Genomic DNA, 12,479 nt, shown 5'->3' with positions numbered 1-12,479 from the left:
CAAGAGGGTTTTCAAGTGCTCTGGAGTCATTTGCTTGCAAGCGGGTTTTCAAGTGCTCTGGAGTCATTTCGTTGCAAGCGGGTTTTTAAGTGCTCTGGAGTCATTTCGTTGCAAGCGGGTTTTTAAGTGCTCTGGAGTCATTTCGTTGCAAGCGGGTTTTTAAGTGCTCTGGAGTCATTTCGTTGCAAGCGGGTTTTTCAGTGCTCTGGAGTCATTTCGTTGCAAGCGGGTTTTTAAGTGCTCTGGAGTCATTTCGTTGCAAGCGGGTTTTTAAGTGCTCTGGAGTCATTTCGTTGCAAGCGGGTTTTTAAGTGCTCTGGAGTCATTTCGTTGCAAGCGGGTTTTTAAGTGCTCTGGAGTCATTTCCTTGCAAGCGGGTTTTTAAGTGCTCTGGAGTCATTTCGTTGCAAGCGGGTTTTTAAGTGCTCTGGAGTCATTTCGTTGCAAGCGGGTTTTTAAGTGCTCTGGAGTCATTTCCTTGCAAGCGGGTTTTCAAGTGCTCTGAAGTCATTTCGTTGCAAGCGGGTTTTTAAGTGCTCTGGAGTCATTTCGTTGCAAGCGGGTTTTTAAGTGCTCTGGAGTCATTTCGTTGCACGCGGGTTTTTAAGTGCTCTGGAGTCATTTCGTTGCAAGCGGGTTTTTCAGTGCTCTGGAGTCATTTCGTTGCAAGCGGGTTTTTAAATGCTCTGGAGTCATTTCGTTGCAAGCGGGTTTTTAAGTGCTCTGGAGTCATTTCCTTGCAAGCGGGTTTTTAAGTGCTCTGGAGCCATTTCCTTGCAAGAGGGTTTTCAAGTGCTCTGGAGTCATTTGCTTGCAAGCGGGTTTTCAAGTGCTCTGGAGTCATTTCGTTGCAAGCGGGTTTTTAAGTGCTCTGGAGTCATTTCGTTGCAAGCGGGTTTTTAAGTGCTCTGGAGTCATTTCGTTGCAAGCGGGTTTTTAAGTGCTCTGGAGTCATTTCGTTGCAAGCGGGTTTTTCAGTGCTCTGGAGTCATTTCGTTGCAAGCGGGTTTTTAAGTGCTCTGGAGTCATTTCGTTGCAAGCGGGTTTTTAAGTGCTCTGGAGTCATTTCGTTGCAAGCGGGTTTTTAAGTGCTCTGGAGTCATTTCGTTGCAAGCGGGTTTTTAAGTGCTCTGGAGTCATTTCGTTGCAAGCGGGTTTTTAAGTGCTCTGGAGTCATTTCGTTGCAAGCGGGTTTTTAAGTGCTCTGGAGTCATTTCGTTTCAAGCGGGTTTTTAAGTGCTCTGGAGTCATTTCGTTGCAAGCGGGTTTTTAAGTGCTCTGGAGTCATTTCGTTGCAAGCGGGTTTTTAAGTGCTCTGGAGTCATTTCGTTGCAAGCGGGTTTTTAAGTGCTCTGGAGTCATTTCGTTGCAAGCGGGTTTTCAAGTGCTCTGGAGTCATTTCGTTGCAAGCGGGTTTTCAAGTGCTCTGGAGTCATTTCGTTGCAAGCGGGTTTTCAAGTGCTCTGGAGTCATTTCGTTGCAAGCGGGTTTTTAAGTGCTATGGAGTCATTTCGTTGCAAGCGGGTTTTCAAGTGCTCTGGAGTCATTTCGTTGCAAGCGGGTTTTTAAGTGCTCTGGAGTCATTTCGTTGCAAGCGGGTTTTCAAGTGCTCTGGAGTCATTTCGTTGCAAGCGGGTTTTTAAGTGCTCTGGAGTCATTTCGTTGCAAGCGGGTTTTTAAGTGCTCTGGAGTCATTTCGTTGCAAGCGGGTTTTTAAGTGCTCTGGAGTCATTTCGTTGCAAGCGGGTTTTTAAGTGCTCTGGAGTCATTTCGTTGCAAGCGGGTTTTTAAGTGCTCTGGAGTCATTTCGTTGCAAGCGGGTTTTTAAGTGCTCTGGAGTCATTTCGTTGCAAGCGGGTTTTTAAGTTCTCTGAAGGCATTTCGTTGTAAGCGGGTTTTTCAGTGCTCTGGAGTCATTTCGTTGCAAGCGGGTTTTTACGTGCTCTGGAGTCATTTCATTGCAAGCGGGTTTTTACATACTTCTCAGACATTTCACTGGAAGCGGGTTTTTTAAGTGCTCTGGAGTCATTTCGTTGTAAGCGGGTTTTTAAGTGCTCTGGAGTCATTTCATTGCAAGCGGGTTTTTAAGTGCTCTGGAGTCATTTCGTTGCAAGCGGGTTTTTAAGTGCTCTGGAGTCATTTCGTTGCAAGCGGGTTTTTAAGTGCTCTGGAGTCATTTCGTTGCAAGCGGGTTTTTAAGTGCTCTGGAGTCATTTCGTTGCAAGCGGGTTTTTAAGTGCTCTGGAGTCATTTCGTTGCAAGCGGGTTTTCAAGTGCTCTGGAGTCATTTCGTTGCAAGCGGGTTTTCAAGTGCTCTGGAGTCATTTCGTTGCAAGCGGGTTTTCAAGTGCTCTGGAGTCATTTCGTTGCAAGCGGGTTTTTAAGTGCTCTGGAGTCATTTCGTTGCAAGCGGGTTTTCAAGTGCTCTGGAGTCATTTCGTTGCAAGCGGGTTTTTAAGTGCTCTGGAGTCATTTCGTTGCAAGCGGGTTTTTAAGTGCTCTGGAGTCATTTCGTTGCAAGCGGGTTTTTAAGTGCTCTGGAGTCATTTCGTTGCAAGCGGGTTTTTCAGTGCTCTGGAGTCATTTCGTTGCAAGCGGGTTTTTAAATGCTCTGGAGTCATTTCGTTGCAAGCGGGTTTTTAAGTGCTCTGGAGTCATTTCGTTGCAAGCGGGTTTTTAAGTGCTCTGGAGTCATTTCGTTGCAAGCGGGTTTTTAAGTGCTCTGGAGTCATTTCGTTGCAAGCGGGTTTTTAAGTGCTCTGGAGTCATTTCGTTGCAAGCGGGTTTTTAAGTGCTCTGGAGTCATTTCGTTGCAAGCGGGTTTTTAAGTGCTCTGGAGTCATTTCGTTGCAAGCGGGTTTTTAAGTGCTCTGGAGTCATTTCGTTGCAAGCGGGTTTTTAAGTGCTCTGAAGGCATTTCGTTTTAAGCGGGTTTTTCAGTGCTCTGGATTCATTTCGTTGCAAGCGGGTTTTTACGTGCTCTGGAGTCATTTCATTGCAAGCGGGTTTTTACATACTTCTCAGACATTTCACTGGAAGCGGGTTTTTTAAGTGCTCTGGAGTCATTTCGTTGCAAGCGGGTTTTTAAGTGCTCTGGAGTCATTTCGTTGCAAGCGGGTTTTTAAGTGCTCTGGAGTCATTTCGTTGCAAGCGGGTTTTTAAGTGCTCTGGAGTCATTTCGTTGCAAGCGGGTTTTTAAGTGCTCTGGAGTCATTTCGTTGCAAGCGGGTTTTTAAGTGCTCTGGAGTCATTTCGTTGCAAGCGGGTTTTTAAGTGCTCTGGAGTCATTCCGTTGCAAGCGGGTTTTTAAGTGCTCTGGAGTCATTTCGTTGCAAGCGGGTTTTTAAGTACTCTGGAGTCATTTCGTTGCAAGCGGGTTTTTAAGTTCTCTGAAGGCATTTCGTTGTAAGCGGGTTTTTCAGTGCTCTGGAGTCATTTCGTTGCAAGCGGGTTTTTACGTGCTCTGGAGTCATTTCATTGCAAGCGGGTTTTTACATACTTCTCAGACATTTCACTGGAAGCGGGTTTTTTAAGTGCTCTGGAGTCATTTCGTTGTAAGCGGGTTTTTAAGTGCTCTGGAGTCATTTCATTGCAAGCGGGTTTTTAAGTGCTCTGGAGTCATTTCGTTGCAAGCGGGTTTTTAAGTGCTCTGGAGTCATTTCGTTGCAAGCGGGTTTTTAAGTGCTCTGGAGTCATTTCGTTGCAAGCGGGTTTTTAAGTGCTCTGGAGTCATTTCGTTGCAAGCGGGTTTTTAAGTGCTCTGGAGTCATTTCGTTGCAAGCGGGTTTTTAAGTGCTCTGGAGTCATTTCCTTGCAAGCGGGTTTTCAAGTGCTCTGAAGTCATTTCGTTGCAAGCGGGTTTTTAAGTGCTCTGGAGTCATTTCGTTGCAAGCGGGTTTTTAAGTGCTCTGGAGTCATTTCGTTGCACGCGGGTTTTTAAGTGCTCTGGAGTCATTTCGTTGCAAGCGGGTTTTTCAGTGCTCTGGAGTCATTTCATTGCAAGCGGGTTTTTAAATGCTCTGGAGTCATTTCGTTGCAAGCGGGTTTTTAAGTGCTCTGGAGTCATTTCGTTGCAAGCGGGTTTTTAAGTGCTCTGGAGTCATTTCGTTGCAAGCGGGTTTTTAAGTGCTCTGGAGTCATTTCGTTGCAAGCGGGTTTTTAAGTGCTCTGGAGTCATTTCGTTGCAAGCGGGTTTTTAAATGCTCTGGAGTCATTTCGTTGCAAGCGGGTTTTTAAGTGCTCTGGAGTCATTTCATTGCAAGCGGGTTTTTAAGTGCTCTGAAGGCATTTCGTTGTAAGCGGGTTTTTCAGTGCTCTGGAGTCATTTCGTTGCAAGCGGGTTTTTACGTGCTCTGGAGTTATTTCATTGCAAGCGGGTTTTTACATACTTCTCAGACATTTCACTGGAAGCGGGTTTTTTAAGTGCTCTGGAGTCATTTCGTTGTAAGCGGGTTTTTAAGTGCTCTGGAGTCATTTCATTGCAAGCGGGTTTTTAAGTGCTCTGGAGTCAATTCGTTGCAAGCGGGTTTTTAAGTGCTCTGGAGTCATTTCGTTGCAAGCGGGTTTTTAAGTGCTCTGGAGTCATTTCGTTGCAAGCGGGTTTTTAAGTGCTCTGGAGTCATTTCGTTGCAAGCGGGTTTTTAAGTGCTCTGGAGTCATTTCGTTGCAAGCGGGTTTTTAAGTGCTCTGGAGTCATTTCGTTGCAAGCGGGTTTTTAAGTGCTCTGGAGTCATTTCCTTGCAAGCGGGTTTTCAAGTGCTCTGAAGTCATTTCGTTGCAAGCGGGTTTTTAAGTGCTCTGGAGTCATTTCGTTGCAAGCGGGTTTTTAAGTGCTCTGGAGTCATTTCGTTGCAAGCGGGTTTTTAAGTGCTCTGGAGTCATTTCGTTGCAAGCGGGTTTTTCAGTGCTCTGTAGTCATTTCGTTGCAAGCGGGTTTTTAAATGCTCTGGAGTCATTTCGTTGCAAGCGGGTTTTTAAGTGCTCTGGAGTCATTTCGTTGCAAGCGGGTTTTTAAGTGCTCTGGAGTCATTTCGTTGCAAGCGGGTTTTTAAGTGCTCTGGAGTCATTTCGTTGCAAGCGGGTTTTTAAATGCTCTGGAGTCATTTCGTTGCAAGCGGGTTTTTAAGTGCTCTGGAGTCATTTCGTTGCAAGCGGGTTTTTAAGTGCTCTGAAGGCATTTCGTTGTAAGCGGGTTTTTCAGTGCTCTGGAGTCATTTCGTTGCAAGCGGGTTTTTACGTGCTCTGGAGTCATTTCATTGCAAGCGGGTTTTTACATACTTCTCAGACATTTCACTGGAAGCGGGTTTTTTAAGTGCTCTGGAGTCATTTCGTTGTAAGCGGGTTTTTAAGTACTCTGGAGTCATTTCGTTGCAAGCGGGTTTTTAAGTGCTCTGGAGTCATTTCGTTGCAAGCGGGTTTTTAAGTTCTCTGAGGTCATTTCGTTGCAAGCGGGTGTTTAAGTGCTCTGGAGTCATTTCGTTGCAAGCGGGTTTTTAAGTGCTCTGGAGTCATTTCGTTGCAAGCGGCTTTTTAAGTGCTCTGGAGTCATTTCGTTGCAAGCGGGTTTTTAAGAGCTCTGGACTCATTTCGTTGCAAGCGGGTTTTTAAGTGCTCTGGAGTCATTTCGTTGCAAGCGGGTTTTTAAGTGCTCTGGACTCATTTCGTTGCAAGCGGGTTTTTAAGTGTTCTGGAGTCATTTCGTTGCAAGCGGGTTTTTAAGTGCTCTGAAGGCATTTCGTTGTAAGCGGGTTTTTAAGTGCTCTGGAGTCATTTCGTTGCAAGCGGGTTTTTAAGTGTTCTGTAGTCATTTCGTTGCAAGCAGGTTTTTAAGTGCTCTGGAGTCATTTCGTTGCAAGCGGGTTTTTAATTGCTCTGGAGTCATTTCGTTGCAAGCGGGTTTTTAAGTGTTCTGGAGTCATTTCGTTGCAAGCGGGTTTTTAAGTGCTCTGGAGTCATTTCGTTGCAAGCGGGTTTTTAAGTGTTCTGGAGTCATTTCGTTGCAAGCGGGTTTTTAAGTGCTCTGGAGTCATTTCGTTGCAAGCGGGTTTTTAAGTGCTCTGGAGTCATTTCGTTGCAAGCGGGTTTTTAAGTGCTCTGGAGTCATTTCGTTGCAAGCGGGTTTTTAAGTGCTCTGAAGGCATTTCGTTGTAAGCGGGTTTTTCAGTGTTCTGGAATCATTTCGTTGCAAGCGGGTTTTTACGTGCTCTGGAGTCATTTCATTGCAAGCGGGTTTTTACATACTTCTCAGACATTTCACTGGAAGCGGGTTTTTTAAGTGCTCTGGAGTCATTTCGTTGCAAGCGGGTTTTTAAGTACTCTGGAGTCATTTCGTTGCAAGCGGGTTTTTAAGTGCTCTGGAGTCATTTCCTTGCAAGCGGGTTTTTAAGTGCTCTGGAGTCATTTCGTTGCAAGTGGGTGTTTAAGTGCTCTGGAGTCATTTCGTTGCAAGCGGGTTTTTAAGTGATCTGGAATCATTTCGTTGCAAGCGGGTTTTTAAGTGCTCTGGAGTCATTTCGTTGCAAGCGGGTTTTTAAGTGCTCTGGAGTCATTTCGTTGCAAGCGGGTTTTTACGTGCTCTGGAGTCATTTCGTTGCAAGCGGGTTTTTACATACTTCTCAGACATTTCAATGGAAGTGGGTTTTTTAAGTGCTCTGGAGTCATTTTGTTGCAAGCGGGTTTTTAAGTGCTCTGGAGTCATTTCGTTTCAAGCGGGTTTTTAAGTGCTCTGGAGTCATTTCGTTGCAAGCGGGTTTTTAAGTGCTCTGGAGTCATTTCGTTGCAAGCGGGTTTTTAAGTGCTCTGGAGTCATTTCGTTGCAAGCGGGTTTTTAAGTGCTCTGGAGTCATTTCGTTGCAAGCGGGTTTTTAAGTGCTCTGGAGTCATTTCGTTGCAAGGGGTTTTTTAAGTGCTCTGAAGGCATTTCGTTGTAAGCGGGTTTTTCAGTGCTCTGGAGTCATTTCGTTGCAAGCGGGTTTTTACGTGCTCTGGAGTCATTTCATTGCAAGCGGGTTTTTACATAATTCTCAGACATTTCACTGGAAGCGGGTTTTTTAAGTGCTCTGGAGTCATTTCGTTGTAAGCGGGTTTTTAAGTGCTCTGGAGTCATTTCATTGCAAGCGGGTTTTTAAGTGCTCTGGAGTCAATTCGTTGCAAGCGGGTTTTTAAGTGCTCTGGAGTCATTTCGTTGCAAGCGGGTTTTTAAGTGCTCTGGAGTCATTTCGTTGCAAGCGGGTTTTTAAGTGCTCTGGAGTCATTTCGTTGCAAGCGGGTTTTTAAGTGCTCTGGAGTCATTTCGTTGCAAGCGGGTTTTTAAGTGCTCTGGAGTCATTTCGTTGCAAGCGGGTTTTTAAGTGCTCTGGAGTCATTTCCTTGCAAGCGGGTTTTCAAGTGCTCTGAAGTCATTTCGTTGCAAGCGGGTTTTTAAGTGCTCTGGAGTCATTTCATTGCAAGCGGGTTTTTAAGTGCTCTGGAGTCATTTCGTTGCAAGCGGGTGTTTAAGTGCTCTGGAGTCATTTCGTTGCAAGCGGGTTTTTCAGTGCTCTGGAGTCATTTCGTTGCAAGCGGGTTTTTAAATGCTCTGGAGTCATTTCGTTGCAAGCGGGTTTTTAAGTGCTCTGGAGTCATTTCGTTGCAAGCGGGTTTTTAAGTGCTCTGGAGTCATTTCGTTGCAAGCGGGTTTTTAAGTGCTCTGGAGTCATTTCGTTGCAAGCGGGTTTTTAAATGCTCTGGAGTCATTTCGTTGCAAGCGGGTTTTTAAGTGCTCTGGAGTCATTTCGTTGCAAGCGGGTTTTTAAGTGCTCTGAAGGCATTTCGTTGTAAGCGGGTTTTTCAGTGCTCTGGAGTCATTTCGTTGCAAGCGGGTTTTTACGTGCTCTGGAGTCATTTCATTGCAAGCGGGTTTTTACATACTTCTCAGACATTTCACTGGAAGCGGGTTTTTTAAGTGCTCTGGAGTCATTTCGTTGTAAGCGGGTTTTTAAGTACTCTGGAGTCATTTCGTTGCAAGCGGGTTTTTAAGTGCTCTGGAGTCATTTCGTTGCAAGCGGGTTTTTAAGTTCTCTGAGGTCATTTCGTTGCAAGTGGGTGTTTAAGTGCTCTGGAGTCATTTCGTTGCAAGCGGGTTTTTAAGTGCTCTGGAGTCATTTCGTTGCAAGCGGCTTTTTAAGTGCTCTGGAGTCATTTCGTTGCAAGCGGGTTTTTAAGAGCTCTGGACTCATTTCGTTGCAAGCGGGTTTTTAAGTGCTCTGGAGTCATTTCGTTGCAAGCGGGTTTTTAAGTGCTCTGGACTCATTTCGTTGCAAGCGGGTTTTTAAGTGTTCTGGAGTCATTTCGTTGCAAGCGGGTTTTTAAGTGCTCTGAAGGCATTTCGTTGTAAGCGGGTTTTTAAGTGCTCTGGAGTCATTTCGTTGCAAGCGGGTTTTTAAGTGTTCTGGAGTCATTTCGTTGCAAGCAGGTTTTTAAGTGCTCTGGAGTCATTTCGTTGCAAGCGGGTTTTTAATTGCTCTGGAGTCATTTCGTTGCAAGCGGGTTTTTAAGTGTTCTGGAGTCATTTCGTTGCAAGCGGGTTTTTAAGTGCTCTGGAGTCATTTCGTTGCAAGCGGGTTTTTAAGTGTTCTGGAGTCATTTCGTTGCAAGCGGGTTTTTAAGTGCTCTGGAGTCATTTCGTTGCAAGCGGGTTTTTAAGTGCTCTGGAGTCATTTCGTTGCAAGCGGGTTTTTAAGTGCTCTGGAGTCATTTCGTTGCAAGCGGGTTTTTAAGTGCTCTGGAGTCATTTCGTTGCAAGTGGGTGTTTAAGTGCTCTGGAGTCATTTCGTTGCAAGCGGGTTTTTAAGTGATCTGGAATCATTTCGTTGCAAGCGGGTTTTTAAGTGCTCTGGAGTCATTTCGTTGCAAGCGGGTTTTTAAGTGCTCTGGAGTCATTTCGTTGCAAGCGGGTTTTTACGTGCTCTGGAGTCATTTCATTGCAAGCGGGTTTTTACATACTTCTCAGACATTTCAATGGAAGTGGGTTTTTTAAGTGCTCTGGAGTCATTTTGTTGCAAGCGGGTTTTTAAGTGCTCTGGAGTCATTTCGTTTCAAGCGGTTTTTTAAGTGCTCTGGAGTCATTTCGTTGCAAGCGGGTTTTTAAGTGCTCTGGAGTCATTTCGTTGCAAGCGGGTTTTTAAATGCTCTGGAGTCATTTCGTTGCAAGCGGGTTTTTAAGTGCTCTGGAGTCATTTCGTTGCAAGCGGGTTTTTAAGTGCTCTGGAGTCATTTCGTTGCAAGCGGGTTTTTAAGTGCTCTGAAGGCATTTCGTTGTAAGCGGGTTTTTCAGTGCTCTGGAGTCATTTCGTTGCAAGCGGGTTTTTACGTGCTCTGGAGTCATTGCATTGCAAGTGGGTTTTTACATACTTCTCAGACATTTCACTGGAAGCGGTTTTTTAAGTGCTCTGGGGTCATTTCGTTGTAAGCGGGTTTTTAAGTGCTCTGGAGTCATTTCGTTGCAAGCGGGTTTTTAAGTGCTCTGGAGTCATTTCGTTGCAAGCGGGTTTTTAAGTGCTCTGGAGTCATTTCGTTGCAAGCGGGTTTTTAAGTGCTCTGGAGTCATTTCGTTGCAAGCGGGTTTTTAAGTGCTCTGGAGTCATTTCGTTGCAAGCGGGTTTTTAAGTGCTCTGGAGTCATTTCGTTGCAAGCGGGTTTTTAAGTGCTCTGGAGTCATTTCGTTGCAAGTGGGTGTTTAAGTGCTCTGGAGTCATTTCGTTGCAAGCGGGTTTTTAAGTGATCTGGAATCATTTCGTTGCAAGCGGGTTTTTAAGTGCTCTGGAGTCATTTCGTTGCAAGCGGGTTTTTAAGTGCTCTGGAGTCATTTCGTTGCAAGCGGGTTTTTACGTGCTCTGGAGTCATTTCATTGCAAGCGGGTTTTTACATACTTCTCAGACATTTCAATGGAAGTGGGTTTTTTAAGTGCTCTGGAGTCATTTTGTTGCAAGCGGGTTTTTAAGTGCTCTGGAGTCATTTCGTTTCAAGCGGGTTTTTAAGTGCTCTGGAGTCATTTCGTTGCAAGCGGGTTTTTAAGTGCTCTGGAGTCATTTCGTTGCAAGCGGGTTTTTAAATGCTCTGGAGTCATTTCGTTGCAAGCGGGTTTTTAAGTGCTCTGGAGTCATTTCGTTGCAAGCGGGTTTTTAAGTGCTCTGGAGTCATTTCGTTGCAAGCGGGTTTTTAAGTGCTCTGGAGGCATTTCGTTGTAAGCGGGTTTTTCAGTGCTCTGGAGTCATTTCGTTGCAAGCGGGTTTTTACGTGCTCTGGAGTCATTGCATTGCAAGTGGGTTTTTACATACTTCTCAGACATTTCACTGGAAGCGGTTTTTTAAGTGCTCTGGGGTCATTTCGTTGTAAGCGGGTTTTTAAGTGCTCTGGAGTCATTTCGTTGCAAGCGGGTTTTTAAGTGCTCTGGAGTCATTTCGTTGCAAGCGGGTTTTTAAGTGCTCTGGAGTCATTTCGTTGCAAGCGGGTTTTTAAGTGCTCTGGAGTCATTTCGTTGCAAGCGGGTTTTTAAGTGCTCTGGAGTCATTTCGTTGCAAGCGGGTTTTTAAGTGCTCTGGAGTCATTTCGTTGCAAGCGGGTTTTTAAGTGCTCTGAAGGCATTTCGTTGTAAGCGGGTTTTTCAGTGCTCTGGAGTCATTTCGTTGCAAGCGGGTTTTTACGTGCTCTGGAGTCATTTCATTGCAAGCGGGTTTTTACATACTTCTCAGACATTTCACTGGAAGCGGGTTTTTTAAGTGCTCTGGAGTCATTTCGTTGCAAGCGGGTTTTTAAGTGCTCTGGAGTCATTTCGTTGCAAGCGGGTTTTTAAGTGCTCTGGAGTCATTTCGTTGCAAGCGGGTTTTTAAGTGCTCTGGAGTCATTTCGTTGCAAGCGGGTTTTTAAGTGCTCTGGAGTCATTTCGTTGCAAGCGGGTTTTTAAGTGCTCTGGAGTCATTTCTTTGCAAGCGGGTTTTTCAGTGCTCTGGAGTCATTTCGTTGAAAGCGGGTTTTTAAATGCTCTGGAGTCATTTCGTTGCAAGCGGGTTTTTAAGTGCTCTGGAGTCATTTCGTTGCAAGCGGGTTGTTAAGTGCTCTGGAGTCATTTCGTTGCAAGCGGGTTTTTAAGTGCTCTGGAGTCATTTCGTTGCAAGCGGGTTTTTAAGTGCTCTGGAGTCATTTCGTTGCAAGCGGGTTTTTAAGTGCTCTGGAGTCATTTCGTTGCAAGCGGGTTTTTAAGTGCTCTGGAGTCATTTCGTTGCAAGCTGGTTTTTAAGTTCTCTGAAGGCATTTCGTTGTAAGCGGGTTTTTCAGTGCTCTGGTGTCATTTCGTTGCAAGCGGGTTTATACGTGCTCTGGAGTCATTTCATTGCAAGCGGGTTTTTACATACTTCTCAGACATTTCACTGGAAGCGGGTTTTTTAAGTGCTCTGGAGTCATTTCGTTGAAAGCGGGTTTTTAAGTGCTCTGGAGTCATTTCGTTGCAAGAGGGTTTTTAAGTGCTCTGGAGTCATTTCGTTGCAAGCGGGTTTTTAAGTGCTCTGGAGTCATTTCGTTGCAAGCGGGTTTTTAAGTGCTCTGGAGTCATTTCGTTGCAAGCGGGTTTTCAAGTGCTCTGGAGTCATTTCGTTGCAAGCGGGTTTTTAAGTGCTCTGGAGTCATTTCGTTGCAAGCGGGTTTTCAAGTGCTCTGGAGTCATTTCGTTGCAAGCGGGTTTTTAAGTGCTCTGGAGTCAGTTCGTTGCAAGCGGGTTTTTAAGTGCTCTGGAGTCATTTCGTTGCAAGCGGGTTTTTAAGTGCTCTGGAGTCATTTCGTTGCAAGCGGGTTTTTCAGTGCTCTGGAGTCATTTCGTTGCAAGCGGGTTTTTAAATGCTCTGGAGTCATTTCGTTGCAAGCGGGTTTTTAAGTGCTCTGGAGTCATTTCGTTGGAAGCGGGTTTTTAAGTGCTCTGGAGTCATTTCGTTGCAAGCGGGTTTTTAAGTGCTCTGGAGTCATTTCGTTGCAAGCGGGTTTTTAAGTGCTCTGGAGTCATTTCGTTGCAAGCGGGTTTTTAAGTGCTCTGGAGTCATTTCGTTTCAAGCGGGTTTTTAAGTGCTCTGGAGTCATTTCGTTGCAAGCGGGTTTTTAAGTGCTCTGGAGTCATTTCGTTGCAAGCGGGTTTTTAAGTGCTCTGGAGTCATTTCGTTGCAAGCGGGTTTTTAAGTGCTCTGGAGTCATTTCGTTGCAAGCGGGTTTTTAAGTGCTCTGGAGTCATTTCGTTGCAAGCGGGTTTTTAAGTGCTCTGGAGTCATTTCGTTGCAAGCGGGTTTTTCAGTGCTCTGGAGTCATTTCGTTGCAAGCGGGTTTTTAAGTGCTCTGGAGTCATTTCGTTGCAAGCGGGTTTTTAAGTGCTCTGGAGTCATTTCGTTGCAAGCGGGTTTTTAAGTGCTCTGGAGTCATTTCGTTGCAAGCGGGTTTTTAAGTGCTCTGGAGTCATTTCG

This window comes from Meriones unguiculatus, chromosome 20, assembly GCF_030254825.1.
Source record: "Meriones unguiculatus strain TT.TT164.6M chromosome 20, Bangor_MerUng_6.1, whole genome shotgun sequence".
Lineage (NCBI taxonomy): Eukaryota > Metazoa > Chordata > Mammalia > Rodentia > Muridae > Meriones > Meriones unguiculatus.
This window is presented reverse-complemented; position numbering follows the sequence as displayed.